Source organism: Chlamydotis macqueenii, chromosome 3 (assembly GCF_036417535.1).
Source record: "Chlamydotis macqueenii isolate bChlMac1 chromosome 3, bChlMac1.mat, whole genome shotgun sequence".
NCBI lineage: Eukaryota > Metazoa > Chordata > Aves > Otidiformes > Otididae > Chlamydotis > Chlamydotis macqueenii.
In genome coordinates this window covers 31869039-31886960 of record NC_141558.1, presented here as the reverse complement: position 1 = coordinate 31886960, position 17922 = coordinate 31869039, and the positions used below count along the sequence as shown (strand labels likewise).

The 17922-nt window shown below is 38.3% G+C and overlaps 1 protein-coding gene across 1 annotated transcript in view; it reads right to left on the bottom strand.

Annotated features, from left to right (window-relative positions):
- COL19A1 (collagen type XIX alpha 1 chain) overlaps positions 1-17922 on the bottom strand; it is a 198039-nt gene that overhangs the window by 131413 nt on the left and 48704 nt on the right. The window lies entirely within an intron of this gene.

The window sequence follows — 17922 nt, the reverse complement described above, 5'->3', positions numbered from 1 at the left end:
CCAAGTATAAGACAAATGCCTCACAGACGCAAAGAAAGAACAGAGACAAAGGAAAAACTGCAATCTCTCCTAACAACAGAAAGAGCCAATAAAAGAACAACTACTCATCAAAATGATACAATTAATTAAGCAAATAAATAGAAAGCACTCATGATATACAACAATTAAAATAAAGCTTAAAATAGCTTAGAAAAATGGCATTTTCTAACTCCACTCATGGCACAATTTCCAACATCTTCCTTCCAGCTCGCCTCTGTAAAAATAGATGCTAGCATGCTGGGGAAAGATTCTAATTAATCATTACAAATAATCCTTAGTCCTTCTTTTTCTCCAGATTCATGACATGAATTCAGAAAAATTCTTCATAGTCTAATAGTTACCAGATAATAAAACCACATTCACTGGGTTTTTTTGGTTTTTTTTGGTTTTTTTTTGGTTTTTTTTTTTTTTTGTGGAGACAAGCCAGAGATGTTTTGCTTTTCACTGTTTAATCTATGTTCTACAAATCACTACCCCTTCAACACAACAATGCAAAAATAACCTCTTACATCAATACTAACTCTTACTAAATCTAAAATGATTAATGTTGTGGTTGCATTAACTATTAAAGAAGTGTGCAGTGTATTTATAATCAGGGTTCTTAACATATTCAGCATTTATTGATTTTGCAGTTTGCAATTGCACTGCAACACCCTAAAAAATTAGAGATTCAGTTTATACCTAAAGGTTTTCAAAACAGAGTAAGATGCTTTGTATCTGTGTAGTTAGCAACTGTCTTAGAACGCATTTACATTAATTTCTATACCTTGGCTTCCATATTTAGCTACTTTTCCCTCCAAATAAGAGACTTTCACATTAAAAAAAAAATTTAAGTAGTAAAAGGAGAGGCCATCTTAACATACAAGTATGTGAACTTTATTTAGTGCATTGGTTACTTGTGCTACCAAACAATATGGTGCCAAAAATGAATTAGGCATCACATTATCTACTCATAAAAAAAAAAGAAAAAAAAAGAAAAAAAAAAAAGAGAGTTGAGAGAAAATCATATCAGTCATTTGGAATGCATTTTGCTATTTGGAATGCATTTTGCTATTTGGAACATTTTAGCCATTAACATGATTTATAATGGCAAACATGCTGGAACTTCGTGAGATTCTCTTCAAGGCTGGGAAAGAGAAAAAATTACTGTAAAGTAACTTAAGCATTTTGCAGATATTTTCAGATATGATTCTGCAAATTTAAAAAAAAAACAAACCAAAACAAAACCACAAAGAAGCAGTTAGATGCTTCTCCATCCTCAATACAAAAACCAAACATTTTTCCTTGTATTTTTAAATTTACTGGGGGACTGCCAGGAGTTTGATTTACAGAATAGGCTTGGTACTCCGGGGTTACTAGGAAGGAAACTATCTTAATAGAAGTAAAATCAGCAGTCAAACACTACTTACTGTTTTGATAATTTATGGATATATGCCTTCCATTACCCTGAGTATGCCAGACCCTTGGAATAATCTAATAGTCCGGTGTTTCAAAATGAGGACAACTATTTTTAGCATTGCAGAAACGGAGTGGAATGTTCAACAACGTATTGTCAGAGGCCTCAAGCGGCATCCTCCCTTGTGAAGCACGTACCAAGCCAGTCCAGAGCCACCAGCGAGGGCAGAGCTTTGCCTTTAACAAATAAAAATCCCACATCAATTACACTCTATTATATGACACCTTCCTTAGCCTACTAGAGTATTTCCTTGTTTCTTTAAGCAGGCTCCTGTTAATGGTTAGGATCACCTGATAGAATATTAATTACATAAAAATATATTAAGCTGGTATTTACTAACACTTGCTCTGTGAACCTCCTGGATTAGTTATGTCAGGAAGTTTCTGCTAAATATTATGACATTTTGGTTTCACTGTATCTACTGATCCTTCTGTTCCCACTTGGTTACTGCTGAACTAACAGTACTCAGCAAGTGTTCAGTGATGTCCTTGATGCAAACTTGACCCATGTAAGCACGCATGAGATCCTCCTTTAAAATAACCTGATGAAGGGCTTGTGACAGGTAAACAGTTTGCTTCCTTTGCTCTGTTCTGCTTCCACAGTAGCCCCTGCAGAGTGGGTACACCACGGTTTGGCCAAGAAGGTGAGGGCTGGTGAGACGAATCTTGTGTCCTTGTGTCCTAGTCATCAGAGCTCTTCTGGCTTTTTTTATGTTGCTGCTCAAGAGAAAGGCAAATGAGAATAGCCCCACTGTTCTCATTTACACCTCATAACAAAATCGGAGTTCAGGAAGCATCAATTTTTCCTCAGTCACAACCTTTCCTGATACACATCTTTGGGACGAGTCTGACTCGCCTATCCGTTAAGGCACCTAGATGTTAATACACTCCAAATTAAATGACAGTTGAAAATTTAGGCTTCAGTGTTTTGCATGCAAACTAATGACTTGGCAGCCAGAGGCAGCAACTCAGAGCTTCACAGAACATGGCCACAGGGCTCCCTACTCCAGACTGCATTCTCTTTAGCTGGCACTGCTTCCTTTTTTTTTTTTTTTTTTTGCTATTAGTATGTCTTAAAAAGCACACAAGTCACACAATTCCTATATACAAATACATAAAGCACATTTTTCACAAATAGAGTGCGTAAGTCAAAAGTTTGTTTCTATATTTTGCTCCCACAAATCATTTTCACACAACATGAGAAGTCAGAGAAGCTGTTCTGAAAAACTTGAGACAAAAGGATCATTCAATTTATTTTCGTGCATAACTACAGACCGGCATATTGCCTTCTTTTTTTTTCTTTCAAAAACTGATAACAAACTGACTGAAGCCTTTACGATGTAAAGGAGTAGCAGTAGCTAGTAGCAGAGCCTCTGCTGTCAGTAGGTGTTCTTTCTGTGTTTGGCGAATACAAGTGGTATTCACCGCTATCGCACGTCCTTGAAGAAGTGACAACTATCTTCTTCTTGACCTTCTTCATCAAGAAATGACAGCTCAGTACAGAAGGCATGTTTCTAGTCACCACTCCTAAATGCCACTGATTTCAAACGGAACAGAACTGGTCTGCAAAGAACTAAACAGCAAACGGAGGAGAAAAATGAATGCAGAATGTATTATTGGCAAATAACCAGGATCTTGGGTAGCCTGGGTTTAGTTCCTCGGTTATGATAGGAAACTCATTAGCCTCTGTGGAGCCCTCAGGGGCTGCATGTTGATTTAGTTTAGTAGGGGGAAGGCTACAGTGGCAGCTTCTGCAAGAAGCTGCTAGAAGTTTGTCCTTTCTCTGGTGGTCTCGTCGCTGGCCAGGGCTGAGACAACTGGTGACGGCATATTCAGTGATAATGTCTCTGTGATAATGTATTTAAGAAGGGGAAAAATAATAAAAAAAAAAAAAACAACAAACTGAAGAGGCAGAAAGCAGGGGGCAGAAAGGGGGAGGCGCGAGCCTTGTGGGCCTTGCAGCCCTCACCCTCTGGCCTCCTGCTGGGCGGCCGTCTAGGCCTGACTCAGCTGAGCCTGGCCCCGAGAAGTGAAGAGAACCTGAGAGGCATCTGCCTGAGCTGATTGTGAATAATTTCTGGTGAGAGGAACGGCTACAGAGGCCAAGGTCAGTGAAGAAGGAGGCGGAGGAGTAATGCTGCTCCCAGCAGAGATTCCCCTGCAGCCCGTGGTGAAGACCATGGTGGAGCGGGTTGTCCCCCTGCAGCCCATGGAGGCCCACAGAGGAGCAGAGATCCACCTGCAGCCCGTGGAGAACCCCACGCTGGGGCAGGCAGATGTCTGAAGGAGGCTGTGGCCTGTGGAGGGCCTGCACTGGGGCAGCCATTCCTGAGAGACTGCACCCCGTGGAAAAGGACCCAACACTGGAGCAGTTGGTGAAGGACTGTAGCCCGTGGGAGGGACCCCAAGATGAAGCAGGGGAGGAATGTCAGGAGTCCTTCCTCCAAGGAGGAAGGAGCAGCGTAAAGTGACGTGTAATAAACTGACCATAACCCCCATTCCCTATTCCCCGCTGTGCCGCTCGGGGAGGGGAAGGAGGTAGAGATAATTGAAATGAAGTTAAGCCCGGGAAGAGGGAGGGGTGGGAGGAAGTTGTTTTTTTCTTTCTCTTTCTCATTATCCTGCTTTGGTTTTATTAATAATAATAAATAAATAGTTTTCCCCAAGTCTGTTTTGCCCGTAATGGTAACTTGAATGATCTCTCCCTGTCCTTATCTCAAACCTTGAGCCGTTTTTCTTATAATATCTCTCCCCTGTTCCCTCAGAGGGTGGGAGGAGTGAGTGAGAGACTGCATAGTCTGGTCCTGAGCGGGGCTGAGCTACAACAGGCTGTAACAATGGAGGTTTACAAGGAAGAGAAAAGTTCTAGGCAATGTAGAAGAGCAGTGGGACAGGACAGCTTCTCCTCATTTTGTCTCGCTGTGTCGTAGAGCCCGAAGGGCCTTCACAATTTTTTTTTGTCTACTTTTCAGATTGAGTCAAATGACTCAGCTAACAGCTTTTTTTTTTTTAATGGTCCACCACCCAGTTAAATTCCTTAGGTAAGAGGGGTAAGAAGCACACTATACTTTACTACACAGAAGTGGATAATGTTTATTTTTTTTTAGATTGTGATTTAAAAATGCAGTACAGACATGAATTGAACGTGGGCTTGAAAACAATCCAGTTCAGTTGACCTACACCACCATACACAGAGCATGAAGGAAATGCAAATGAAAACCATGCCAATACTTCCTGTAGAGTACTGAGATTGGGCAAATAGGCTTCTGGCTGCAAAATGTTCTCAAAGATTATCATAAAATCTTACGGATGAACAATTTAGAAAATTAAGTCTAGCCAATTGGATATTTCTATCATCTGAAGCAACACAGTAGAAAAAATTCTGAAGTGATCTTATACTCATGGGCAACTGACAAATTTTTGTAACTATGTTTTTTCCCTTACAGTAGGTCTGTAAAAAGAAAAATTGCTTGACTTACACATAATATATTGATTTATTGTTAACCCAGCCATAAAGCCAATGGCTTTAAAGCAAATCTAAATCCTATTACAGCTTCAACAGAACTGGAAATTAATCTAATTGCTAAAATAATACTTGAAATGCAATAATGTTAAATATAAGTTAAAAAGCATTATCCAATATTAATGAACTGTTGAGATCTTTTCAAAATAATAAAATATATTATGAGTATAATATTCACCATAATAATTAGAGACCCAAGTTTATATTAGGAAGGTAAACAGCATTGGTCAACCCCTTAGATGTCAGAGGCTATTCTTTACTGCAGGAATTATTATTATTATCATCATCATCATAATCATCATCCATTTTCATAGCCTGAAGATTCAGGATGCGGATTGTCAGCTGGTACAAATATCAGATCTACTGTCAGCACAGGAGCCCTGGAAACTGCTCCCTAAAGGCAAGTCTCCAGGTGTACCCCATTACTATCAGTTCTGAGCAGCTTTGTGGGGAACAGCGACATCTCAGCCTAGTAGGTTTGTAACTTTTCCTTTCAGGCCCTTTTCATAACCTCTTTGAGGCTTATTAGCCTACTCCATATTCCACTTCTGGGAGGTCAGACAGAAAGAAACTAGTCCGCTATCTGAGGGACACAGACTCTCTGCAGGAGTTTTTAATCATTCTCTCACTAAAACCCAATGTTTATTTAGAGAATCAACACTACTCTGACAGCCATTTCTCTGGCTGCATTCCTTTCTCATTCTTCTGAGGTTCAGCAGAAGTACTGCCAGTACACTGTATTCTACAGGGTGGTATTTCTCCTGGCTAGTTCACAACACTGGCACTATAACCTCGTCGCTGCAAAAAGCCATGTGTTTTTGTTAACAGTTCCTGAAATCTCACCTTCTTCCACCTCATGGATTTGATACCAGAAAAGAAAAATGCTCAGACTAAAGTATGAAGAAATGGGGTGGGGTGGGGAGGGGAAGAGAAACTGGCCATAGTCACTGTTACATTACACATCCTACTGGCTAAGGCTCTGAGAGTTCACATTAATCAAAGATAATTTGTAAGAGCATCCTGATACTCTACTATTTCCATTGCTGGTTTCGCCGGCAGAGCTGCTATCACAGCAGTGACTAACAAATGCCACAAAGTTCATAAATTCTTCCACTCACAGTTAATAAAGCAAAACAAAACCCCCAAAGTGTAATTAAACAGACCATGATTGAGACAATCACTCCCCAATTATACAGCATGCTGTTATGTAGCTTACAACAAAATCAATAAGAAAGTGTTGTACACTATTTATTCTCATCTGTTAAGTAGTTTCCCACCTTCACTCTTCCCTCGCAGCCTGGGATGCACCTCTATCAATATTGTATGCTCCTCTGGGCAGGGAATTTCTTTTACTCCAAGCTTGTGTGTACAAAAAAGTCCCAAGACCTTCTTACGTTATGGGAAGACACATGAACACAGAGTGTAACAGCTATACCCCAGAAGTCTGGCAATCTCCTTCCATGTACACACTGTAAGGGAATTTTCATTATAAGAAGTGGATAGCTAAATAAACATTTCTTGAGATCTTACTGTGAATAACTATAAAAAAATATTTGTGCATCTTCTTTGCATCATACTTGCAAAGGTAACAGGTTTTAAATAAGTTAACTATAGATTAATTTCTCCTAGTTAGTGTCTTTCTTATTACAAACTAAAATAATGTTTTCTTCATTTGTAATGGTAAATCAGAAGAACTGCCATTCAAAACAAAAAGGGAGCATAGTGAAAGGACTGTTAACTCTGAAGAAAAAGCATCAGCTGACTAGCTTCTCAGTATCTGTAAAAAAAAAAAAAAAAAAAAAAATCTGGCTTGTGTGAGGTACTTGTTAAATACAAATCAAACACCTGTCAACCAGCTGGGCTGCGTGTGTCACTGCTGAGCCATCTGCAGAAACACACCCCGTGCCAGTTGCTTTACTTAGCATGGCCTGGGAACAAGAATCCATTAGACAGAAAGTCAACAGTGGAATTAGCAGCACTTTTTCTTTTAGTGCCCTTCCACTTACTTGTTTGACTTCTTGTGTTTCTATTTTTGGGAGCCTCATGCCAGAGTAACAGTGCTGACTGCTGATTAGACAAGACTTGGCCCAGCCTCAGCATGTCACATTGATTTAATCGATTCAGACTTGAAACATGCAGTATGAATCTTAGGTGTTGATAAATATTGGCTAGCAGTGGGAATTAAAAAAAAAAAAATCCTGTTTTTCAATACCTACAAAATTTTACTGTATCAATAAAAACCAGTTTTATGTCCGACAACGTGGTATCTATGAATGAAAAAAAAAGCAATTTACATGGAATTTGGAATATAAAACTTACATTCTAATTTCTAAGGTTTTTTCCAAAGAAGTAGTATATTCATTGACATTAAAAATGCACATCTGAGCTGGAGTTATTTAAATAGTTATATGACTAATGCAACTCACCCACCAAAAAAAAAGGGCACAGAGAGTTAATAGTTAATAGGTATCAAGTCCCAGCAGCCAACAGCATTATCTGTAACCTCTGTACAATTTGCATTATGCATAAATTTTCTACTGCATGAAGCTAACAATTTTTTTTTTTTTTAAATCTCTTGTACTTTTAAAATCTCACTACTCGTAATTGAAGTTGTTAGCCCAGGAGAAAATACTGTTACACATAAACTAAATAAATTACAGTAACATAGTTTATCAATTTTAAAATTATCCTAATATAGATCAATAATTCATCATGTCTGAAATCCTGTATTTGCTGAAGTTCAATATCTAATTCCTCAAAAGAAAACAAACAAAACTAAGTAAAATGTGTCAGATAAGCTGTACGATGCTGCAGTACACTGAGAAAGTTCCTTCCTTCCCAATTAGTCCATCTCCTGTAACAGACTGCTACCAACCTTTACAGCATTAAGCCTTGCAATAATGTGTATTTTTCTTAAAGCTCTACTTTCTGATGAGATGTGAAAAGCTCAGAATATTAGTTTCAAAACCTACAGGCTCTAGCCCTTACAACTGAAGGAAGAAAAAAAAATTAAAATCTGTGTGCCACAGAAACCTCACAGAAAGAACTCAATAAATATAATTTACAAATAATTGAAGAAAAATCCTCAAGCCTCCCCCCTGTCCTTCCAAAGTCCACAAGGTCCTGACTGAGGCTTTTCAAAATAGTTAAGAATCCCAGAGCCAGGCACGCTCACAGCTGGAGTATTCATGAATCTCTGGTTAAGGAACAAAGAGCTGCATTTAACGACTGCATTATTTAACAACTACATTATTTTTTACTTCCACGTTACATAACACACTAACAAAAGCCTGTCCTCCATGGCAGCGTGCCATCCTCAGTTTTGCTCCCGGCAGCCCAGACCCCTATAAAATGGATGGTGACCTCTGGTTTCTTTGGCCACACCTCACATCACAATAGCGGCCGCTGCACGCTGGGCTCCCATGACTGGCTGCGTTCTGCTGGTTATTACAGTTTCATCGCAAATACCAGAGGGTATAACCTTCCACCCCTACTCTTATCTCACCAGTGTTACTCGCCTGAAGGAGCCCAAGGCTTTGATGCCAAGCAATACAAGCATTAGCGTCTGGCTCCCAAAACACATTTGCACTTTTGTTCTACTGAGACATACTAATCTGATTTTGAGGGAAACCACAAAAGGACAGAAGACAATACCACTACTTTCCTCCAATGGGTTAGCTGACAGAATGAAGCATAATTTTTTTTTCCTCAAAAAGTAGTGATTCTTTAATTTAAAATGAAGTTTCTGCTCACCAACAGTACACAACTGACAGCAGTCACTAGCACCATTCCCTCCAGAATGGAAATAACACCCAAGCAGTGTCACTGCACGCAAGGTAATTTGATTCCACGAAGCTTTCTATTGAGAACCAAACTGGACTGCTGTCGTTTAGCTTTAGGAATTGAAAAACCAGGGAGCTCAACGGTTCCTGGAGTTGCGAACTGCAAAAATCACCTAATAAGGCAAAAATAAGTCAGCACAGCAGACAGCTCTCTGGAATCAAATTTATGATCAAAGGTTATTCAAAACACTTCCTTGTAATGCTAAGAAGAGAGTGAGAGCAAGGAAGCAAGAACTATACATGCTGAAGAAATGAAAGAAATTTTGGAAAACATAATAGTCTAAAGTGTATTTGCCCAGTAAATTTTAGAAAGCATATTCATACACCAGAAAGCTATTGGGAGCTACAGTGCCCAAATTCATCCGTCTCTTAAAATCAGATGTGTGTTAATTATACACAAAGATAGCACTGAAAACACAAAAAGAATACAAAACTCATACTAAATTTGTTGCTTTAATAGATGGTGTCCAACTGCTTGATCTCCAAAGGCCAGCAATTCCCAAACTCAAGGCTTTAACTTAGTGGTAATAAAGTTTCCATTCAGAAAACCACTGTCTTTCTTTTTTGAGGCTAGTCTATTTACTTGTTTACCTGTAAAAACCTAGTTTTTAAAAATTTGCACCATATTGCCTAATGAAATATTGTTTCAGCTTTACGTTCTTACAGCTCACAGTTCTCCTACTTTGAAAAGCTTTCTGATGTGAAATACTTTTTCCTGTATTAGTGATTATATTTTTAATCTCTGTTGGAAACTCTAGAATAAAGCAGTACAATAATTTTTCAAAAGCTGCATAACTTGCAGAATTTATGTCCATACCTGATCTAAATATATTTAAATATAACTGATTAGCAACAACAGGAGCTCAGAAATTGGATGGCACTGAATGAAAGACAGACAAAATCGAGTAAGATGTATTTAACCAGTACCTATCCAGTGCTCCACATGCATTTTTGGAAGCTTTCTCAGAGATGCTGATGAGCTACTTCGGAAATATCCTGACCCCTGTCAAGGATCTGTACAGCACATGAAATGTGGAAGGCACTGTGTCCAGAGATCTTTCGAGACAGCTGCAAGGAAAAGACTGCATTACTGTAAGCTCAACACCAATGTCTCCTCAGATTTGTGTATTTGCATGAGTGATTGATGCTCCAGGAACATATGCTGAACTCGTATAATAGGCCACATATCCACGGCTCTTCTGAAAAGTCAAATATGCCTTGGAAAATTCTAGACAGAGTTTCCGTGGTCTAGTTGGGTGGGGAAAGCAGGTCAGTGGTCACAAAGGTCTTCATGATGACACAATTTGATTTGGATGTACATTTAACAAGTTTATGGTTGTAGATTTTATGGCATAGCTGACCCTGAAAACCTGACCCTGGAGTAACTCAGTATGGAGATGGGTATTAAAAGCATCTCTGAGAGTAATCTGAAGTGACATGCTATATACTAGCATGTAATTTATATTTTTTTCCAAAATTTGTAATTGATTTCTTCTCAAAAAAAAAGAAAAAAAAAAAAAAAAGAGCAGCAGTTTTCAAATTCATTTTTTCAGGTCCCACTAAGCAAAAGTGAAGCACGTCCCACAAGTCAATGCAAAGTAGGCTGTTCAGGAAGTGTTAACACACTGTTTTGATGCAGCACACATACCACAAATAGTATTTCTATCACATTTTGGGAACTCTTTTACTAATAATTTCTTTACGTGTAGAAAATATAAAGACAACCCTATTACAAAAGAGTAATCGAATTTAACAAGAATAAAATAATCAGTATTAGGTTTCAGAGTAAATTAAAACTGAAGACAGCATATTGAAAACGGACCTGAGAAAACCGAAATTACAGATAACCATCTCATACAGTTGAATAAGAACAATACTACCACAAGCAGAATATATATATTCTAGTCCTGCGGTCTTCTAGCTCACAAAATATGTAAGTTCATGTACATTTTGTTGGATGATCGTCACAAATATATGCAAGTGAACAAAAGAAGGAACAATCCTTTTACAGATACCTACGGTATGGTTTCCTGTAAACCCAGTCTCATTTTCATGACTCTTGAAGTACAAATAGTACTCCTACGGTTGGTAGAGCTCTTGAAATGTACACTCAGTTTTTTCTCTAGTCTGACTTTGAATATAAATCTAAGTTTTGTAGTTATAAACATTGTTTTTATTCACATAAGTATTTATTTCTCCTTTCAGTCTAGCTAAACTGTTTATTTTACTAATACACCATGGGAGCACCCATACAGTGCAGTAGCAAATGCACACCATATTGAATATTTCACTGCTTCTTCAGGCTTACTGTGCAAACCCAGCTATTTTAAAAAGCTTACTCAATACGTTTAGTATTTTAGGATGTCTCTTCATAATCTTGATTGCAAAAAAACTACTGCAAATAGCTACAACAGAAAAGCTAAGCTATTTAAAAGTAAAGTATTAAAAGTGAATGGTGTCACAAGTATTTCACAAAATGTAGTTTAAGAAACATAGATCTCCATCATTATGAATTGTATACCATGAAACATAAGAGAGCAATTACTATGGAGGTTTGGATAAAGGGGAACTGACATAAACAGTTTAGTTTGGTATGTCTTGTGAATTTTCTGAATTACATTTCTGGCTACATCAGTTTTACTTTTCAGAATACAGTGATCGAGAGAAAAAGAAAAAGTATTTTCATAATACAAAAAAAAAAATAGACAAATATGGAATGGCCAAGAACAGAGCCAATTACTTACCTTCAGCAGCTTGAGTCCTTCAAGTCTTGCTGCCATCAGAACGTACCCAGAAGGTTAAGAGCTTTTCAGCTAGAAGGGCACACATAAGCCGTAACTTGCCAAGAGGCTTAGTACTTTGTATCAAAGTACATGCCATGGTGGCAAACTGTCTCAAAACCAGGAGCACTCCCACTAAACTTTAAGTACGTAGAGATTAAAATGTGATATGCCAAGACAGTTAAGATGTTCATCTTGACTGCCAAGGCATCACAGACCAGCAAAAAACCAAAACTCTAACAGGACTACATCACCTAACATCCAGGACATAAATAAATATTTAATTTGGAGCTTCACTATCATGCCATTACAGATCCAGAAGCAAAGAGGGAAGTGTAGGAAATGGAAAAATCTCAGCTACACAGAGGCAAATGAAACCCAGCTTGTCTGAGTTTACAAAAAGCTCAGGAAAGGAAAGGGACAGAACACACTCCCTGTAAAGGAGAGTTCATTCCTCTGCCTCACTGCAGAAAAGATCTAAGAACACATTTTTAAGGCTGGAATACTTCATTTTCTAATCATGGTTCAAAGTGTACACCTCATTAAGTTCTCAGACTATTTGGAAGGCCTAGAGGTATACTACAAAAGGAAGATCCAACAGTTTCCTGGGCTGGAAGAGCGGAGAGACTAACCCTGTTCTCTCCTGATACAAAATGCATAGCAGTGAATTTGACCATCCTTATCTGCATCAATCCCCCAGTAGGTGCTATGGAAAGGACCTGCACAAATGCAACCTGTATGGAAGCAATAAGACACTATGACTTCAGTAAAGGAGAAGCCCATGGGTCTCACCAAGAGGAGAATCCTCTTATCATTTCAGTATGACAGGAACACTAGGAAAATAATTTGAAAAATAGGAATACTTTCCACCACTGTATCAACCTTGCTCAGATTACACCAGTGGTGTGACCCTGCAAACAGCAATGGTGTGTGAAGACCATTCTTAATGGCACAGCAATCAATTCTTTTTGTCATAAAGGGGTTAGTCTAACTGCTAGATCAGGGTTGCTTAACTTGTGGAGCCAGATTTGCAGCAGATAGGTGACTGTCACCTTACAGCTTAAAGCACTCCAGTCACCTCAAATCTCCAATTCAGGGACAGATTTAGTTTCTCATGCCATACAGCCAGCACTGTGGCTGCAATCCGATTATACTAAATGGCTTCAGAAATGTATCCAAAGACAATCTCATTTGGCAATTGTCAAAACAGGCTAACAGTGCTTCCCTTAACATGTGTTTCTTCTGTCCTCACAGACTTTCTGAATCATAGAATCGTTTAGGTTGGAAAAGACCTTTACGATCATCAAATCCAACCATAAACCTAACATTGCCAAGTCCTCCACTAAACCATGTCCCTAAGCACCACATCTACATGCCTTTTAAATATTTCCAGGAATAGTGACTCCATCATTTCCTTGGGTAGCCTGTTTCAATGCTTGACAACCATTTTGGTCAAGAAATTTTCCCTAATATCCAATTGAAACCTCCCCTGGAGCAACTCGAGGCAGTTTCCTCTTGTCCGATCGCTTGTTACTTGGGAGAAGAGACCAACACCCACCTCACTACAACCTCCTTTCAGGCAGTTGTAGAGAGCAATAAGGTCTCCTCTCAGCCTCCTCTTCTCCATACTAAACAATCCCAGTTCCCTCAGCCGCTCTTCACAGGACTTGTGCTCCAGACGCTTCACCAGCTTTGTTGCCCTTCTTTGGACACACTCCAGCACGTCTCACTGTCACTCCTGAATGTCTTTATTGTAGTGAGGGGCCCAAAACTGAACATAGTGATTCTGATTTACCACAACATAGTAGTTCTTTTTCTATCATGATTTGACCGATATCTTGAAGAAGTGTCCCCAGAATGTTGAGCTACAAATCAGTCCTGATTGCAGAAAGTGGATCATGGCAGAGATTCCACGTCTTCTGGTAATCTACACATGAAGGGAATTTCCTTCCAAGGGAGGACTACTGCCCACTTATTTTTTAGAATTATAAACTAAGTTACAAACTAACACCTCAGAACTCTCTCCTCTGATACTCTCAAGAATTTCTTCAGTTGCCTTAAGCAGGATCTACTCTTTAAAAAACATCTCTTAAGATGGCTCTCTGAAAAGAGATGAAGTCACTAGGTAGTTAGATATCAAATAGAAAGTCATATATATGATGGTGTCCACGACCTACTGTGTTGTGACTTTGGGGGCCTAAGGTAGGGCTCCACAGGGACTGCATTTGATTATTTACCCTCTAGATTGGTCATCAGCACTGTTACACTGACTGCTTTTGCCCTGAAGGCAGATGAGACCACAGCACGTTGTGGTGTGTTGCCAGTCAGTGGAAATCTCATTTTTTTCACTTTACTGCAATAATCAGTAGGGGTTTTTTTTTTGGTTTTGTGGGTTTTGGAGGTTTTCTTCCCCTGATTTTTTCAAAATCAGCTAAACTTCAGAACTACAGCCTGAACACTTACCTGTCTTCTTTGGGGTGTTAAGGCTATTCCTATGTAATCCTAGAGTCATCAAGACTTAAACTTTGTTCTCCATATTAGCCCACAGCAGGTCCAATCTCTCAAATGGCAAGAACCACCTAGAAGCCTACACCACTTAGATCTGCACCTATTAGCCAGCACAACTGTTGCAAAACCACTGCAGCATTTAGTGAATGGGAAATTCTGATGTCAGCTATGTGTCTTACAAATGACAGAAAGCCAAACATCACATTTTAAGACAGACTGAAGATGTGTAAGATACATAATCTATTTTCTATTTTCACACTTTAGATCCCTGAAAGTGAAGGCCATATATGAAGTCTTACAAATTTCTCACCACTTACACAGATCTAGAAAATTAACTACACTACCGTGGAGCATTTTCCTGAGAGATTATCCTGGAAAGATTCTCTCAACTAACAAAGTATATTGGATAGGATTATTCTAACTAGTTTTTCACTACAATGTCAGGTATGTTTGAGCTAATTAATTCTATAGAAAAAGGTCTTCCAATATCCAAGCTTATCTAATTCTAATGTAAACCTCTAAAATTGGTCAAATGAATTTATATTCTTGCTTACTCAGAGCAACATGTGTAAGATCTGCCATGTATTTGTTCTCTGAATCTTTCCCAAGGAAAGAAGTATGAACAATGGAGTATTGCAGTGGATAATTTTTGGGTGTATCAGAAAGAGTCTCTCTGCTCTCTGAAGCCTCAAACTGCATTTACATAAAAGTAATTGTATTGCTTCTTTTTTCTTTTTCTTATTTCTAATTAGTGACTTGGGGGGCACATCTGCACAAAGCTCAGAAAAATATAGTGCAGAAAAATATTAAAATAGCCATACCAGTCAAACAAATAAAACATCTCAAACAAAAGATAACGTGTATTGAAGGGTTTAAGAGGATAAACAAACAGCTCCTGAGAATGCTCTCCCAGCATTACACAGTCTGCACCTCCATTTCCTGAAACGTAGAAGGCACCTTTGTATATAACAGGGCTTAGAGTATTTTTATTCCTTTTTTTTTTCATTCAGTTATCTTTGAATTTACATACATTTTTAGCATCCAAAACATCCAAGAATGAGGAGCACAAAATGACAAATTCACATAGCTCTTGATGCATCAACTGAGAGACAGAGTATGTTAACATCATTCACAATATGAGGAAAATAAAAAGTGACTCAACCTCTGGAAAGGAGTTAATAATTCCACACAGCACTGTACTACTCTGCATAGACATGACAACTCCAGCTAGTAAAAGCTGGGTGGCTGGATCTCAGTTTCTCCATTTAGTTACGCATGTACACAACATTTTGTTTGCCTGTTTTTTTAAACAGCTCTTGGTTTTGCCAGCTTCAGATTCCATGGTAGATAATTTTTAATTTGCAAAAATGGTATGGGTTTTATGTAGGCTGAATTAAGAGAGTTGTAATGTTCAGGAAAAGTACAGTGTCTTGATATTAAATATGATCTGACTGTTGAACCTTATGTAAACTAACAGGAGCTTTGGGGTTTGGCCTGACAGTGAATCTGCAAGGCGCTAAGCAAAAAAAAAACCCAAACAGTATTAACCATGGAAACTGTAATAATAACTTGTACTAGAGCAATCTAGCCTGGTAATTTTAAAGAAAGATAACATCAGAGAAGGAGCTACAGAAAGAGCCAAGGGAAAACGTAGCTTCATTCCAGATCAATCTCATTCAATCTACAATGCTTACAATAACTCATTCCATTAATTCACATCTGGGAGCACAGTAAAGTAAAAACTGTCTAGCTGGATCAAATCAAAGTTTCTCCAGTGAAGTATGTGACTACAGTTGTGGTAACAACAGATGCCTACAAAAAAGTATAACAACAGGGCAATCACAAAGACTTCTCCAGTGGGTTTCCCAGACTTCAGCATCTTGGAGCTCAACAACTTTCAGACAAGCAGCAGTGTCTGTCTGACACACTCCATGGATTTTTATTCCATCAACTTTCTAATAAATTTTCAGACCATTTAAATCCTGTGGCAAAGTGTTCAAACTGCAATCATGTAATAGAAAGAATGAGCCCTTTCTATCATTTTTAAACTTGCTATCAAGATAGGTTTGATGCTCTGGTTCACACACTGAAAAGGAGAGTAAAATAAATAAAGAAATCCATACTAATCTTTTCTGTTCCACTCATGATTTTATAGAGCACAGAATAAGACATATTTAATCTCAGTTGTGCCTTTTCCAAATTGAAGTCCACATTGTCACACCTTAATTGGAAGATGCCAAACGGTCTTGATCCCTCTTGACACCTCATCTGAACCTTTTCCAGTACTATTAGATCCACTTTGAGATGCAGGAACTGGAACTGTATACATCATTCAAGACACAGCACAATATGATTTCATTAGTAATAGTGACATTAAGATGTTTTTGCTTTGTTCTCTGTTCTCTTCCTAATAATTCCTAATTCCATTTGTTTATCTGATTCGTACTTAAAGGTGAGTGGATGTTTTTATTCATCTGTAATACCAAGATCACTTTCCTGAACCGTAACAGCTAGTCCAGAGTCTAACATGAAATACATAACAACATTTGCTTTGTTTTTCCTCTTCATCTGCATCACTTTATGATTACTTTCTCTGAGTTTTACATGCCACACTATGATTCAGTCCCTCAACATTGCAAAGTCCTTTGAACCTCTTTGCAGCCTGCTCTTCATTTTTCTACCACATGTAACAGTATCAGCAGCAAATATCGTTACTTTAACTCATTTGTTTGGTAATACTACATATTACCTCCCATTTTTAACAAAACAGAATTTGAAACAGTAAGTAAAAATTAAACAGAAGTTCCATGATTTTATATCCTGTTAATTACAGATTTTAAACCTGACAGTTAAAGTGAAACTCTGCTTCTTTCAGTACTTAAAAATGTGGACAATTACAAAATAAACCAAACCTTCTGCCATTACTAAAATGTTGCATACATGTGAAAGCAGCATGTCCACCAATAAAGCGTAATATTTAAATTCTGAGCTTCTCACAGCAACAGCTGCCTTTAAAAGATGCACTTGTTTATGCCACTGAAAGAACAGAAACTCGAAGTATATAATTAAAAAGAATCTAAATTGACAGAATTGAGGGTTGAGGATTTAGATCATGATGATACCACTGAAATAAAAAAAAATTCAAACAACAAAAAACACAATTAAGTGCACTAACTCATGTATCTGGAGAGTTTAATTAATTTATATATTAACTGGCTTCCATGTATATGTAAAAAATCCACTATTTCTTTCAACTTTTACTATGGAACAGAAAAATACCACAAGAAGCCAAATTATTAGAAACTCCAGGAACAAGCTGCGTCCTCAGTGTTGAGGGCTGTCCTCTATACTGAAGATGCTGGATATTGGACTAGTAGACAAACTCTAAGACAGGTAACTAGCTCTGAACTCATTAAACCTTTACAACTGCCTTAATTCACAAACTAACGTCCTCAAATGAAGTGAAACTTACCCTCTTGAATACACAGGTAGGCTGACATGCTTTCTTAGCCATGGCTATTCTCAAGTCTTTGCTTAGAGGTCGGTGGCGTTTATCTCAAAGCTCTACCAAGTGGCCTGTTGAGAGCCACTAGTTCTAGGCTTGCAGAGCAGAAAGTGCACAGTGGAATAAGCGGCTTCCCATGGTTCTGTGTAGCATCCCTGTCTAGAAAAAAAACCCAACCAAACAAACGCATCTGCACAGAATACTACTGGTTTGAGTGGCTTTTTCTGTATGCTACAAAAACATGGCAGTGCATGTAAGAGAAGCTCATTT